We start from the raw sequence: 15,219 nt of genomic DNA, 5'->3' as shown, positions 1-15,219 counted from the left end.
TGCTTTTACGGGCACAACCTGATTTAATCTACTGTGTAGGTTTGTGATGTCACATCAGCATTTTTGCCATTTTACAGATGGGAGAACTGAGGGCCAAAGACATGGTTAGTCCTGCCTAGGTCACTCAGCTAGAAGCAACTCAGTTGATGCTCCAACTTTGTTTTTCTGGTGCCAAAGCCACAATCTCAGCACTATACTGTACCATTTTTAAAGCATTTGATTATTATTCCTAAGAATGCAAAAAATAAAGTTTTAAAAAGAAAAGCATGAAAAGACCTTAGAGACCCATCAGTCTTGTTTTCCAGATTTGACAGCAGAGGCACAGACACTGAAAATAGTATAAAAGAGGCCCAAGCAATGTGTTATGATAACATTGAAGAAAGGTGAATGTATTCATATGGAGTGTAAAACCAGGGAGGGCTGCCCTGAGGTGGTGACCCTTGATAATGTCCTAAAATGAGGAGGATTTAAATAGAGGGTGAAAATTCAACAAATGATGCTAAAATGGAAGAAAGGAATGATTGTGTGGCAAAATGACAATATGGTGGACCCATGGGCAGAGCCCCTTCAAGAAAGCTCGAGTTTGTTGTTTCAGTATAATTAGTTGTGTAACTTGCATTGCCAGAGTGCCACCATAGCACCACACACACCTGCCAGCCAGGCAGTGTCTTCCTCATGCCTCCACTTCATGCCCCAGCTTTGCATCAGAGCAAGCGACCAAAAGAAAGGCCCTGAGGTTGGGATCATTTGAAATTTCAAACTCACCTTGTCTGTGAGTGGACCTTTTTGTGTTTACCTGTCTGTGTCATATTGGGAGGAAAAACAGATACAAGACTTAGAAGGAGGCAGAGCTTTCTGCTCCCAGGTTACTGTGAAGACAACAGGCCCATTTCTGGAACTCTTTTGGGTGGGCGAGATGTATCCCCAGTTTACATTTAGCGAACTGTAATTAGCATCAGCTGGAGAAGAGAAACAACTGTGTTGGGAAATACCATTTTCCTCTGCACAACAGCCTCTGTCCCTAAGGGTGGTCCCCAGCATTGGGTTTTTCTTGATAGGAGGCAGTGTACAGATGCCCTGTGTAGCTGAAATGGGGTTATTCTGGGGGTGAAGCTCTTTACATAGAGACCAGATGCTGATCCACTTCAGCTGGCAGAGTGTACCTTGCTTACATATCAGCCAGTTGGAATTGTGAGGTTTTTGTATGTTTTCATTCATTCCTTGAACACACATGAACCCACACCCAGGTAAACCTTACTAGATGCTGAACAGTAGGTTAGATGCTAGGGACTACAGATCACCCATGCCTCTGTGAAAAGCCATGCTGGTCAAAAGCAGATTAGTGGATGGATACACAAAGAACCAGCTGAGGCTTTTTGGTTTGGGGACTACTAAGTAAATCAGACACTCCCTGTGGATTAGTTAGGATAAGTAATGCTAGCTGCATTAACCGTAACCCCTCCCAGCCTAGATGAACACAGAGTCCTGTCTTGGCATTCCCTTAAACTCAGTTCCTACTCAAACAAATGCAAGATCATCTGAAAGATTGCCCTTTGCTACCACGTTGAGCGGACCTTCCAGGAAAAATTATCTTCCAGTGTAAAATGGAATTCTACTGGTGAAGATTTAATTAATAAAAATCATCTGGAAGAGCCTGAAATGACTTCATAACTTTTGACCTCAGAATTCCTCTTTCAGTATTCCATCCTAAAAATAGAAATTACAAAGATGTATGAATAAACAAGTTTATTTCCACATTACTTGTGGTTTTGAAAAAGGGAAAACAAAATTTCCCAAAAGGAGGAAAATGCTTCACTAAAGTTTTTCATATTCAAATAAAGTAGTCATTAAATAAAACATTCTAAAGAATTTTTTATTGTTCTTAATGGCATATGGACATGAAGGTAAGCTTCAGGACTTTATGTACAACACAATTCCAATTTTGATGCAAACATATCTCTAGGTGTATAGGCATAGACCCCTAAAAAGGCTGAAGACAAGGCATTAAGATATTAGGAGTGAATTTCTCTGTGTAGTAGGATAAGGAGAGCTTTTATTTCCCTTTTTATATTTTTTCTTCTAAATCTGATATTATGATTGAGAATGCATCACTTTTATGAATATAAAAGAAAATCATTAAAAACAATTTCTAAGTGAAAAGAAGAAGGGCTTTGGATCAGGACTGACTCATGTAGGGGAGATGTCAAGTATCTCAGGAGGGAAGAGCCAAAGGGCATGTGCAAGCCGTGTTCTAGAACTGTGTCAAGTCCAGAGGGGGAACAGTGGGCTGGAGACCAGAGGACATTATAAAAGTCAGGATTTCTGCAAACTAAGGGGCCCACAACTGGGCTAGAGAGCATAACTGTCAACTCTAACTGGTATTCAAAATGGGAAAACTGAACCGAGTAAAAAATTTAAGATTAGGACAGTGGGTTCAAGTCTTGGCTCTACTGCTTACTAGCTGTATGGCTTTGGGCATGTGTCTTAACCACGCTGAACCTCATTTTTAGAATGCAAATAAAACCACATTCTTTATAGTATTGCTGTGACATTAAATGTGACCGTTATTTTCAAATTCCATATGAGGTAAGGGGGCACTTGGGCTGTGATGCTGCACAATACTATATATATGTGTATGGTGTGTGTGTGTATATATATACATATATATACACACACACACCATACACATATATATGGCAAGTAGGGCCTGGGGTCAAAATATGAGGGGCTTCAGTGGTTGGACCTATGAACACACTCTCTTCAAATAACTAGAAAACAAGGAGGTAAGGATGGAATTGCGGTGTGGTGTTACTGACAGCATTGACCAACACCTGTTCTTAGCTGTGATCCTTTTGGCCTCTGGGGAAACAGAAGAGACAGAATCTAGCCTGGCTTACAGAAGCTTGGGGCAGATTATCTGTAACACCGTGGAAGCTAAAGCCTGGCGTCTCCCATCGCGTTCAAAGGGGCGCACCTTGGGGTAAAGCTCTTTCCTCATTGCAGCTTTTCATAGTCCTCTCCTGCCTTCATTCCCCACCCTGTCCCTGCCCCCACAGGACCATCACCAGGACCACCTGGAGCCTTAGTCTGAAGGAGTCTCTGTCACTGTGACCCTCACCTGAAATTTGGGGGTGTTCATCCTGGGAAGTCTCCCCCATCTTTTTTTTTTTTTTTTTTTTTTTTGCCGTACCCGGGCCTCTCACTGTTGCGGCCTCTCCCATTGTGGAGCACAAGCTCCGGACACGCAGGCTCAGCATCCATGGCTCACGGGCCCAGCCGCTCCGCGGCACGTGGGATCTTCCCGGACCGGGGCATGAACCCGTGTCCCCTGCATCGGCAGGTGGACTCTCAACCACTGCGCCACTAGGGAAGCACCCCCCATCTTTTCTTTGCGTGTCCAGCTTGGCATCCAGGCAGTCAAGGCCCACTTCATGTCCAGCCGGCACCTCAACCAGGAGAAAGGTGAAACGTCCTGAATGAAATGTTCTAAGGCATCGTTGGTTCTCACCAGATGATTCTGAGCAAGGGGGCACTTGGGCTGCAACACTGCACCATTCTACAGAATCAAAGGAGAGGAAAGTCAGCCGGCCCCGGAAGCCATGACTTCACCTCTATCTTAGCTCAAGCTGCTGTACCAAAAACACCATAGACCGGGTGGCTTAAACAGCAATTAGTTATTCCTCACAGTTCTGCAGGCTGGGAAGTCCGAGATCAGTGTGCTGGCAGAGGCAGTGTCTTGAGGGCCCATTTCCTGGTTTGTAGGCAGCCATCCTTTCCTTGTATCTCACCTGGCAGAGAGAGCAGAGAGAGGAAGCCAGCTGTCCTGTCTCTTCTGTCTTTTTCTTTCTTTTATTTATTTATCTTTGGCTGTGTCAGGTCTTAGGTGTGAGTCGCAGCACACGGGATCTTCTGTTGTGGTGCGTGGTCTTCTCTCTGGTTGTGGCATGTGGGGATTTTTTTTCTCTCTAGTTGTGGCATGGGGACTCCAGGGCATGTGGACACTGTAGTTTGCGGCATGCGGGCTCTCTTGTTGAGGCACGTGAGCTCAGTAGTTGTGGTGTGTGGGCTTCGTTGCCCCACGGCATGTGGGATCTTAGTTCCCCAACCAGGGATCAAACCTGAGTCCCCTGCATTGGAAGGTGGATTCTTTACCACTGGACCACCAGGGAAATTCCCTGTCTCTTTTTTTTAAAGGCACTAATCCCATTCATGAGCACTCCACCCCAATGACCTAATGACCTCCCAAAGGCCCCACCTCCTAAACCCATCACATTAGGGATTAGGATTTCAACATATCAGTTCTGGGGAGACACAAGCGTGCAGTCCGTATCAGCATCCCTGCTGCTTAAGCAAGGGGTCCTGAATCGTCTTCCCACTTCTGTCTGAAGCCAGTCTAAATGGATGATCACAACCATCTCTTCTAGTGATGAAGACATCTATGTGCCAGATACTGTGCCCAAGCATTGTCACATGTGGTACATCTGTCTTTCATTGTATTGTGTTTCCTCCAGCAAGAAGAGTTTTGTTCTTCTCCTCTGCTGACTGCTTTTTTCCCCCTCCTAGGCGTATCTTTAGTTATATGGCTTCTAAACTGAGCAAAGGTGGGATGGGAATTCCTGAAGGTGCTATGGGATGTGTTATTTTGGGCGTCTACACCCTCTTTCCCTGCATAGTTGAGGGGGACTAGTTTGCTGGGATGCCCTTGAAATTCAGCCCAAAGATTTTCAACTTAACTTAAATGGTGCTCAGTGACTTCTAAGAGAAAAGAGCATGAAGGGAAATTGCTCTGTTTGCAGCTTAGTGACTCCCCCAAATTCTAGGCTGGTCTGTGAGTCATGCTGCCAAGAAACCTGTTGCTGATTATACTGGATGCCCCATAAATTAATGAGGGCTGGACTTGGAGGTGACAACAATCACTGAGTCTCTGGAACAGGAAATGCAACACTAATACTTATGTTTCAGAAATGTCCTTTTGTCTATATGTTTGGAGGAGAAAGTGCTGTTGAGGATCAATTTCATATTGACTTTAAATTTTTCAATTGACCCAGAGCCCTTTTTATTAAGTAATGTGCACAAAAACATTTCATCCCAGGCCAACTTGATGGCTTGGAGAATTCCCTTCAGAGTACGGCAACCTGGAGAGAATTAGAAAAGCAATTCATTCATTTACTCTTTTATTCATCCTTTAATAAATATTTATTGAGCACCTGCTACGTGCTCAGTTCTGGAAACTACGCTAGACAGTAAGCAAGACCCAATCTGCCCTCAAGGAATCTAAAATCTAATGAGCTTGACAGACACATCGATAAATAAGCCTGGCCTAGTGTGATGTGTTTTGTTAGACGTAAGTGCAGGGTATGTGGAAGTAATGAGGACGGAATCAGAGGCATCCTGTGTACTTGGTGAGTACTTCGCTCTTGTTGATTGAATGAATGAATGAGTGAGTGAGTGAATCAGATGGCCCTCAAGCTGAGATTTGAAGAGAAGTAGAAATGGAAAGAGAGGTAAAGGGCATTTGGGGCTGAGGAAAAGCATGTACCAAGACAGGGGTGTGTGATGTTTTAAACATAGCCCAGCTGTGAAAGGAAGCAGAGGTGGGCTCCAGGGAGTCAAGGACTGGACATAAGGACCTTGGGTGTTGAGCCATCACCTGTGCAAATAGACATTCTCATAGAAGGCAGAGTGGACCCCAGGGGCCTTGCACCCCGTTAGAGGACAGGTCTCACCACACAACAGATTCCTCATCCTGCTACATTATTTTCTGTGTTTAGAGAGTAGATCGTACGTGAAGCAGGTAGTTGCCCATTGGTTCCTTTGGACACTTTCCTGAAGAGGCACAGCCCTAGAACCAAAGTGCCTGCTCTGAGAAAGATCTAGTTTCAAATCCTGGTCCTGCCATCCTACGCTGAGCAGATACCGCTGCTTGCCGCAAAGCCAGCCTCTATCTTCAGTTCTGACTGAATGTTGGGCAAAACAATGTGAAATCTCCCTCTGTTTGCTGCCTTCCTGTACTTTTCTCAGCTCGTCTTTCCCACATTCTTGTTACTGTCTTCCTGTCCATTGGTGTTGCCATCTTGTTTTCTTTTGTTTTAATCTTGTTTGGATCGTCAGGCCAGTCTGGGGAATCTTGAGTATCACTCTTCTGAGCGTGTACCTCTGGGATGTGGTCCCTGGGCTTTGACTTACAGGTTAGAAATTCTGTCGCACTGCCCTGAACTTGATTCAATGGCTGCAGTGGCCGGGCTGATTTATGGCCGTCTCTTTCCATGTTTGATCTTAGCAAACAGACAGCTGTTATAGAGCAGCTTCATTTTACTCACCTGCTGGCATCTTCATGTTTGGTCTAATAGCTTGTTAACTGTTCTGAGGACAGGAACTGCCCTTCCTGGCTACCATGGAGAGATTGGTCTCTATGGAAACCACATCACATCGGGGACCATGCTCATTCTTCAAGGCTTTCCTTCTCCATTTTTCTCTGGTGGCTTCTGGGTAACCTGTAATGGTTGGAGCCCTGCCTCACCCTGCCAGGAAGCCACTGCTGATTTAAAGCCTCTCAAAGGATCGTAACAAGACACACTGCTTTCCTCTGGCCTTGTTGCTTATTCTCCATCACACTTGGTCCAGGCCTGCAGGGAGCTGTCATCTCCCCTTTATCATCTCTCTTTTTGGCATTCCCCAGGTATTGTTCTCACTCTCTCTCAGAAAGCTTTGACACAGTTTCTCCAGATCTCTTTGCTCGTTAATGTCTTGCAACAATCCCTCTGAATCCTGGCATTCAACATATTCTTTTTTCCCTCATTTCTTTTTGTTTATACTCCTTTACTCATCTTTTCAGAAATGACTCCCAAGCTGTTTGGTCTTCATCTGTACCAAAGAGATTTGTGTCAAAGAGACTCATGTAGACTGTTCAGTTATAATATATGAAGAAAGAACTGACTTATGTGTAATAGGACTCTAGAGTGTTCGTTCTGCTGATGGCATTCAGGGTTCAACAATAATACTACTAGTAATTGTGAGTGTTTATGTAGAGCTGGCTATGCGCCAGGCATTGTGGTAATAATCACCTGTGTCTTCACAATAATCCTGTAAGGTCAGTACTCTTATTGTCTCCATTTTACAGATGAGGAAACTGAGACACAGAAAGTTAAGGAACATGCCCTAGGGCTCCCAGCTGTTAAATGACAGAGCTAGGACTTGAACCCTGGTCTCAGAATCCATGCTCTTCACCACTCTACCATACACTGGGCAGTGACTGTTGATGTCTGTACACATGTTCCCAGAAATGGCCCATTTCTGCTAAGCTAAGTTGTACTCATCAACAATGTCAAGATTAAATGTCACCTGCTCTGTGAAACTACCCAACTTCCTCCACATTCACGATGCAAGTTCATTTGTTCATTTGACAAACATCAAACATGGTGGTTATAGCCCATTCATTCATCCATTCAACAAGATTTTATCAGGTGCCTTCCGTGTTACTGTGCTGGGCATTATGGCTACAATGGTGACCCTGCTCTCATCCTACTTATTTGTTTTTTCTTAACATCTTTATTGGAGTATAATTGCTTTACAATGGTGTGTTAGTTTCTGCTTTATAACAAAGTGAATCAGCTATACGTATACATATATCCCCATATCCCCTCCCTCTTGCATCTCCCTCCCACCCTCCCTATCCCACCCCTCTAGGTGGTCACGAAGCACGGAGTTGATCTCTCTGTGCTATGCGGCTGCTTCCCACTAGCTATCTGTTTTACATTTGGAAGTATATATAAGTCCATGCCACCCTCTCACTTCGTCCCACCTTACCCTTCCCCCTCCCTGTGTCCTCAAGTCCATTCTCTACGTCTGCATCTTTATTCCTGTCCTGCCCCTAGGTTCTTCAGAACCATTTGTTTGTTTGTATTGTTTTAGATTTCATATATATGTGTTAGCATACGGCATTTGTTTTTCTTTTTCTGACTTCACTCTGTATGGCAGACTCTAGGTCCATTCCCTACTTATTTTTGAGAAAAGAAAAGTAAGCCAGAAGATAGATAGACAGACAGGCAGAAAGAAAGACAGAAGGAGTCAAGATAGCTGTATCCATACATATCTATAAATTATATCTATGGATCTGCATTCATAAGCCTCTTTAGCTATTGATGAATCAATCCACTGGTATTAAGGGTTTTTTCCAATCAATTTCTTCTGCCTCTTTATATGATAAAGCTCGCTTCCTGCTTCCTGTTCTCCAATGACCCATTCCAGACCCCGACTCCCAGAAAATGTTTCCTCATTGGAAACCATCCAAGCACAATCACAGCACCATGCTTTAGCTCAGCCCTTTTTCTCTGCCTCAAGTTCCCTTTTCACATTTCCCTTCTCACATTTCTCCTTATCCAAGTCCTTTCCAAACACCAAGGCTAAGTTCCAGCACCCTTCTCCGTGGAACTGCTCCAACATCCCCTTAACCACATTCCCACCTACAAGGAATCGGTCTGTATGTCCTCTGTGCTCCAGTGACACCGGACACACCCCTCTGTGACGGCATCTATGACTCCAAGCCCAGCTGTCCATGTGCACGTTTGTTCTCCTCACTAGGACTGCAGACCCCTTGACGGTGAGGAACAGGCCTTATTGCTTGCTGTGTTTGAAGAACCTAGGACACTGCCTGGTAGACACTAGACTTCTATTTTTTCAAATTAAACTATTATTAATAATAATAACTTTGAAAGCATCTGATTGCCATCTGTATCTGACACTCTGCTAAGCATTTCACTTGTTTTATTACATTTTTCAATCATAAGAATCTTATAATGTAGATTGTGATAGAGAAGCTCCAGTTTACAGATGAGAGACTAAGGCTCCGGGAGTGTATGGTACCTTCCCAGGTCACACGCCCCTAGGCAGCAGAGCCCGTCTAGATCCCAAGGGGACTTGCTGTATAGTATGTGAGAGTGGAGTCTGTTTGCTCTCTGTTCCCCACTGTTGCCCCTGTACCTAGCACAGTAACCCTGAAGACACTTGATCAAATCCTGTAGACTGGATGAATGAATGTTCTGTAGCTAGTACCCTTTGATGTTGGTGGAATGAACAATGAATTTATATCTTGAGTCTGGAGTAAAGTAGGGATCTAGAAGTGCTTTCACTTTCATATATAGTTTTACACACACACACACACACACACACACACACACACACACACACGGAAAAGGAAACCAGAGAAGGATTCTGTAAAATTCTGATAAGATGACCACTGGCTGCAAGCTGTATGTTTGTATTTTTTGTAGCAGTTGCCTTTGGGTTTAGGTGAAGTTCCTGGCAGAACCAGAACAGTCTTTTAGATGTTCGTAGTCCAGAAGGGTCAGACTTTGTAGTCAATAAAGCCAGTATGAATTCCAGCCTTGCCATGGCCTCTGTGTGACTTTGGGCCGGTTAACCCCTCTGAAGTTCAACATAGTGATTAATGTGTGAGAATCGGATGGACTGGCTCTAAGTTTACTTAACTTTTCTGTGCTTCAGTTTCCCTACCTGTAAAATGGTTATAATAATATCATTCCCCTCATAAAGCTGATGTGAGAATTAAATGAGTCAGTTCATCTGAAGCCTTTAAAATAGTACCTGACACCCAGAAAACTATAATTAGCTCTTAGATAATTCTACTTCAGAGGGATGCAGTGAGAGTTAAACGATTAATACATTCATGAAGCATCTAGACTTCTCAAGCTTAGGCTCAGGACTGGTACTACGTCACTTCCACCATATTCTCTTGGTTAAAATTTCAGAACAATCCCAGATTCAGGGCTGTGGAGGGGACGAAGAGGGACCTAAATGCAGGAGGAGAGATTCATCAGGGGCCACAAAGGGGTAGCCTGTCACAGCATTAATAGAAGAGGTGACGTGGGCTATAGATCTGAGTTGGTGTCAGTGGGTATTAAAGAGGCAAAATGGATATCAGTAATTTCACACATTGACACCTATTCTACTCTCGGAAGAGCCCTCAGGCCCTCCCCTCAGAACCTGTTCGTCATTTTCTACAGCATTGTAACCAAGTGTTAGTATACGCTTCACACAAGAAATCAGAAGAATGTTTGCGAGATGGAATTGTTTCTAGAGACAGGTCCCCTGGCAACAAAAAAGGGAAACATGACAAAAGACAAAACACGAAAAACTGTAATAAAATGAAAAAAAAAATCCTACAATGAAGGGGAAATGAGGGCATTTGCCACGGACTGGCATACAGACAAGCATGTATTTTGCATGTGTGCTGTTTCATCGGAAGCTGGATGGATACTGTGTACCCTAGCCTTTCCAATCCCTCCATCGGTGGTGGTGAGGAGGGGAAGGGGTTGTATTCCTGATGCTCGTCCAAGGAGGCAGGGGTTGTCTCGTTCACAGTGGAATCCCCATGACTGGCCCTTAAAAATTGGTGCTTTGTAAGCATTCGGTAATGGTATCGTCAGCCGTTTATTTGAATGGTTTGCTATTTGCTGGTACCATACTAAATGTTTTCCAGATATCATGCAACTCCACTTTACAGTTTAAAAATCCTTTTCACCAGTATCAACTCTTTTATCTTCATTAGGATCACCTCGTTATAGATGAGAAGATTGAGACTTGGGAACATGGGTGTTTACTGAATTGGCCAACTTGGGCTATAAACTCATATGGTTCTGTCTCCTAATCCAGTGTTCTGTGTCCTTACCCCAGACATCCCAGATTATAAGTAGCTCCATCCAGATCATTTACTCATTGACCACATTTACTGAGTCTGTGCTAAGTGCCTAGGAGTCTCGGGCCAGTCTCTGCTGCATACTCATTGATTTTGATCTGATGATGTGCTGTGCATTTCGATATACACGATATAAATTCATTTTCACAATTGCCACATGAGGTAGAGACTCTCGCCAGTGCTGCCAATGAGAAAATTGAGCTCAGAGAGGTTAAGTGAATTTCCCAAAGTCCTGCAGTTGGATGGTGGCAGAGCTGAGATTCCAACACAAGTCTTTGTAATGCCTAAGCCCATGGTCTTTCCGTTATATCATGCTACTTCGTCTTCCTCCTACAAGATGGCCTTTCAGCTGTACTCCAGTCATCTTCCCATTATGCTGGACCCAGAGCTCTTTCCAGACCCAAGCGCAGAGCCTGGAATCGAGGCTGAAGATGTGTCAGCACTCACAGGCAGGGTCAGAGTTTTCTGTACCAAACGCCTAGACCTATACATAGGTATAGGCTAACACTGAGCGTCTCCTGTATGCATCTAGCATTGGGCGTGCCATTTACATACAGTATTGCATTGCAACCTCACGTCAAACTTACAAGGTTGATACTATTGCCCCATTTTACAGAGGAGGAAACAGAGGCTAAGAAGGGAGAAGTACCTTTCCCAAAGTCATTTACTCTGCCCAACTCCAAAGCACTATTTACTCTCTCAGGTGCCTCAGAGAGGGTTTGAATTATATAGAACACTGTCTAGGAAAACTTTATGAAAAAGGTGAAGCCTGAGTTGTACCTTGGAAAACGTATCATGCAGACAAGATAAGTCTGCTGAGGGCCAATGAGCCTGCTATTACAGTTGTGATTAGGTTTCCATGTGTTTCTCAAATCAGATGTGTAAATATAATCAAAAACATTTCTCTTTGCAGCGCAGACCTCCAGCAGATTCCACCCGGCATCGTAGTTCTGAGGAAAGATGATAAATTAGCTCTAATTAGCTTTCCCACGCATCAAGGCACATTTCTCCTGTTGCTGCTTTGCAAACAGGAGAGAGACGGACTCTGCTGGTCTTCTCCTAAGGAAAATGGTCTGCAAGGGGATGGTGGTAGCGGGTTTGGCACATGACTTTCGGTTCTGTATCACCTTGTGCTGCTGTGCGCAAGCTTTTTGTACTCCCTGGCCTTTGGTTTTTCCTTCTTGTAAAATGAGGAGCTCAGACTAGATTCTTTCTTCTCTTATACAGTAAGAGTCCATGAATCTACTGTCCTGGAGGATTTCCCAGCTCGAAGCACCAACTGCTTTTGTATATGCAGTAGAGTTATTGAGTAGCCACTGTTTATCAGGCATTGACCTAGATACTGGAGGTATAAAGATGAGTAAGAACTGGTCTCTGTCTTTTTTTTTTTTTTTTTTTTGACCGTGGCAGAACCTGCCTCATGATTTTATTTTATCTTTTTTTGAATTTTATTTATTTTTTTATACAGCAGGTTCTTATTAATTATCTATTTTATACATATTAGTGTATATATGCCAATCCCAATTTCCCAATTCATCCCACTACCACCCACCCCCCGCTCTCCCCCCTTGGTGTCCAAACGTTTGTTCTCTACATCAGTGTCTCTATTTCTGCCTTGCAAACTGGTTCATCTGTACCATTTTTCTAGATTCCACATATATGCATTAATATACGATATTTGTTTTTCTCTTTCTGACTTACTTCACTCTGTATGACACTCTAGGTCCATCCACATCTCTACAAATGACCGAATTTTGCTCCTTTTTATGGCTGAGTAATATTCCATTGTATATATGTACCACATGTTCTTTATCCATTCGTCTGTCGATGGACATTTAGGTTGCTTCCATGACCTGGCTATTGTAAATAGTGCTGCAATGAACATTGGGGTGCATGTGTCTTTTTGAATTATGGTTTTCTCTGGGTATATGCCCAGTAGTGGGATTGCTGGGTCATATGGTTGTTCTATTTTTAGTTTTTTAAGGAATCTCCATACTGTTCTCCACAGTGGCTGTATCGTTTACATTCCCACCAACAGTGCAAGAGGGTTCCCTTTTCTCCACACCCTCTCCAGCATTTGTTGTTTGTAGATTTTCTGATGATGGCCATTCTGACTGGTGTGAGGTGATACCTCATGGTAGTTTTGATTTGCATTTCTCTAATGATTAATGATGTTGAGTAGCTTTTCATGTGCTTCTTGGCCATCTATATGTCTTCTTTGGAGAAATATCTTTTTAGGTCTTCTGCCCATTTTTTGATTGGGTTGTTTGTTTTTTTAACATTGAGCTGCATGAGCTGTTTATATATTTTGGAGATTAATCCTTTGTCCGTTGGGCTCTGCTTTTAAGGAACTCTCATTCTAGTAGGGAGAAAAATGATAACTGCTACTTATTCCTATGTACCAGGGACTTGGCCATGCCCATCAAATATGTTATCTCATTGAATTCCTGCAGGAGACCTTTGAGATAGTATTGTTATCTGTCTTTTAGAGATGGAAAAATAGTCTCTGAGACATTAAGTCACTTTTCCACAGTTTCACTGCCAGTATGAATGGAACTCTAATTTCAATTCAGAGCCTGGTCTCTTAACCACTGGATTAGATCATCTCTTTCAGAAAGTGTTAGAAGCCATAAAAGTAAGAGACAGCAGGTCATAAGGAGACCATGGGATGGTGAGATATATTCCATGTGGGTGATCAAGAATAGCTTTAGTGGGCTTCCCTGGTGGCGCAGTGGTTGGGAGTCCGCCTGCCGATGCAGGGAACATGGGTTCCTGCCCCAGTCCGGGAGGATCCCACGTGCCGTGGAGCGGCTGGGCCCGTGAGCCATGGCCGCTGAGCCTGCGCATCCGGAGCCTGTGCTCAGCAATGGGAGAGGCCACAACAGTGAGAGGTCCGCGTACCGCAAAAAAAAAAAAAAGAATAGCTTTAGTTAGGATGGTGTTTGAATGGAATCTTGAGGGAAAGATGGGTTATTAATCTGTCAAGATGAAGGAGGAAAATATTTTAGGTGGAAGAATAAGGACATAGAGGTAGGAAAGACAAAGAGTGGGCATGGGTGAGGAAGAGGATGCTGTGTGAAAGAGAGCCTAGTGGATCATAAGACTGGGTGCTGTGCTGCATTGATTCAATGGCGAATTGTTATTGAGTGCCTACTACGTGTCAGGCACAGTTACAACCTCTGGGAAGGACACAGTGAACAATACAAATTACAATACTCTAGTGCGGGGTTCTCAACCGAGGGCAGTTTTGCCTCCAGGTGACATTTGGGAATGTCTGGAGTTAGTTTTGTTTGTGACAGCTGGGATGGTATCACTGGCATCTAGTGAGTAGAAGCCAGCGGTGTTGCAAAATATTCTACAATGCACAGAAGGTCCCCCACAACAAATAATTATTGGTCCTTTTAAGATGTCAGTAGCCCTAGTGGAATGACAAGCTGGGGACAGCTCATTAAGAACCTTGCAGGCCAGGCTGAAGAATTTGCCCATGCCTCTTCCAGATCAGGTGACCTCATGCAACCAAACATAACAGCAGAAATGACAATAGCAAACCCTTTCCATTGCAAATGACCTCCCAGCACAAAAGACATCATTTCAGTTGCCTCAGCTATTTTATTACAGGCCTGGGATGACCTGAAAATGCAATTCTACCACCTCTGGTTCAGGACCACTCAGGGCTTGTGAGAATATATGCTCGCACTCCCCCACCCCCAAAGGGATGGCTTCTTCCTTCTTAATCAAATTAAGTAAATAGTATCTCTGCAGAAACTCTGCACAGCTAAGGAATTTATTACAAATGACCCAATCTCATGGTTCTCCCCTGAAAAGGAAGTAGACTAAACCATGTCTAACCCTCTTCACCCTGAACATTTTGAAGTACTGGAGCTGGGCCAGAGTCTGTTTATTAAGTTAAGCAATATTTACTGGATCTAGCTTGAGAGTGTCAATGTGGTGGAACTTAACTGCCTTTTAAAATGAAAGTCTGCTTTTCATGATCATCTCGAGTATCCAGTGCTATTTTGCTTCTCTACTGCTGGTTAAGAGGGAAATAGGGATTTAGCTGTGGCTTCGAGGAAACTTCAGATGGCAGTCCACGAAAGACAAGATAGCTATCAGCACTTCGAGGTGGGCATCTCAGAAACAGCACAGGCTCTGCAATCTGGCATGCCCATTTGGACACCAGCTTTGCCTTTCACTCTGCAACCGTGGACAAGTCTCTTAACCTCTCTGAACCCTAGTCTCTTTACCAAGAAAAGCGGAGAGCCAAATGCCTCTTAGAATTGTTGTTAGGATAACTGTGGTGAGGAAATGGGCACGAAGCCCCGTGCCTAGCCCAGAGCAGGCCCTCCGTAAATTGTAACTGATGATGTCAGATCATTTTCCCACCCAGATTTGTCTGCAGGGCTGTGGGGTCTGGCAGAAAAAACGAGGATCTTCTCTTGAGGTTTAGTTACTTTTCTTGTCAAGGGCAGGAGAGAGGGGAGATTTCTTGTGCACTAGGGGCTTCTTAG

Source organism: Stenella coeruleoalba (genome assembly GCF_951394435.1).
Source record: "Stenella coeruleoalba genome assembly, chromosome: 1".
NCBI classification, from domain to species: domain Eukaryota; kingdom Metazoa; phylum Chordata; class Mammalia; order Artiodactyla; family Delphinidae; genus Stenella; species Stenella coeruleoalba.
This window is presented reverse-complemented; position numbering follows the sequence as displayed.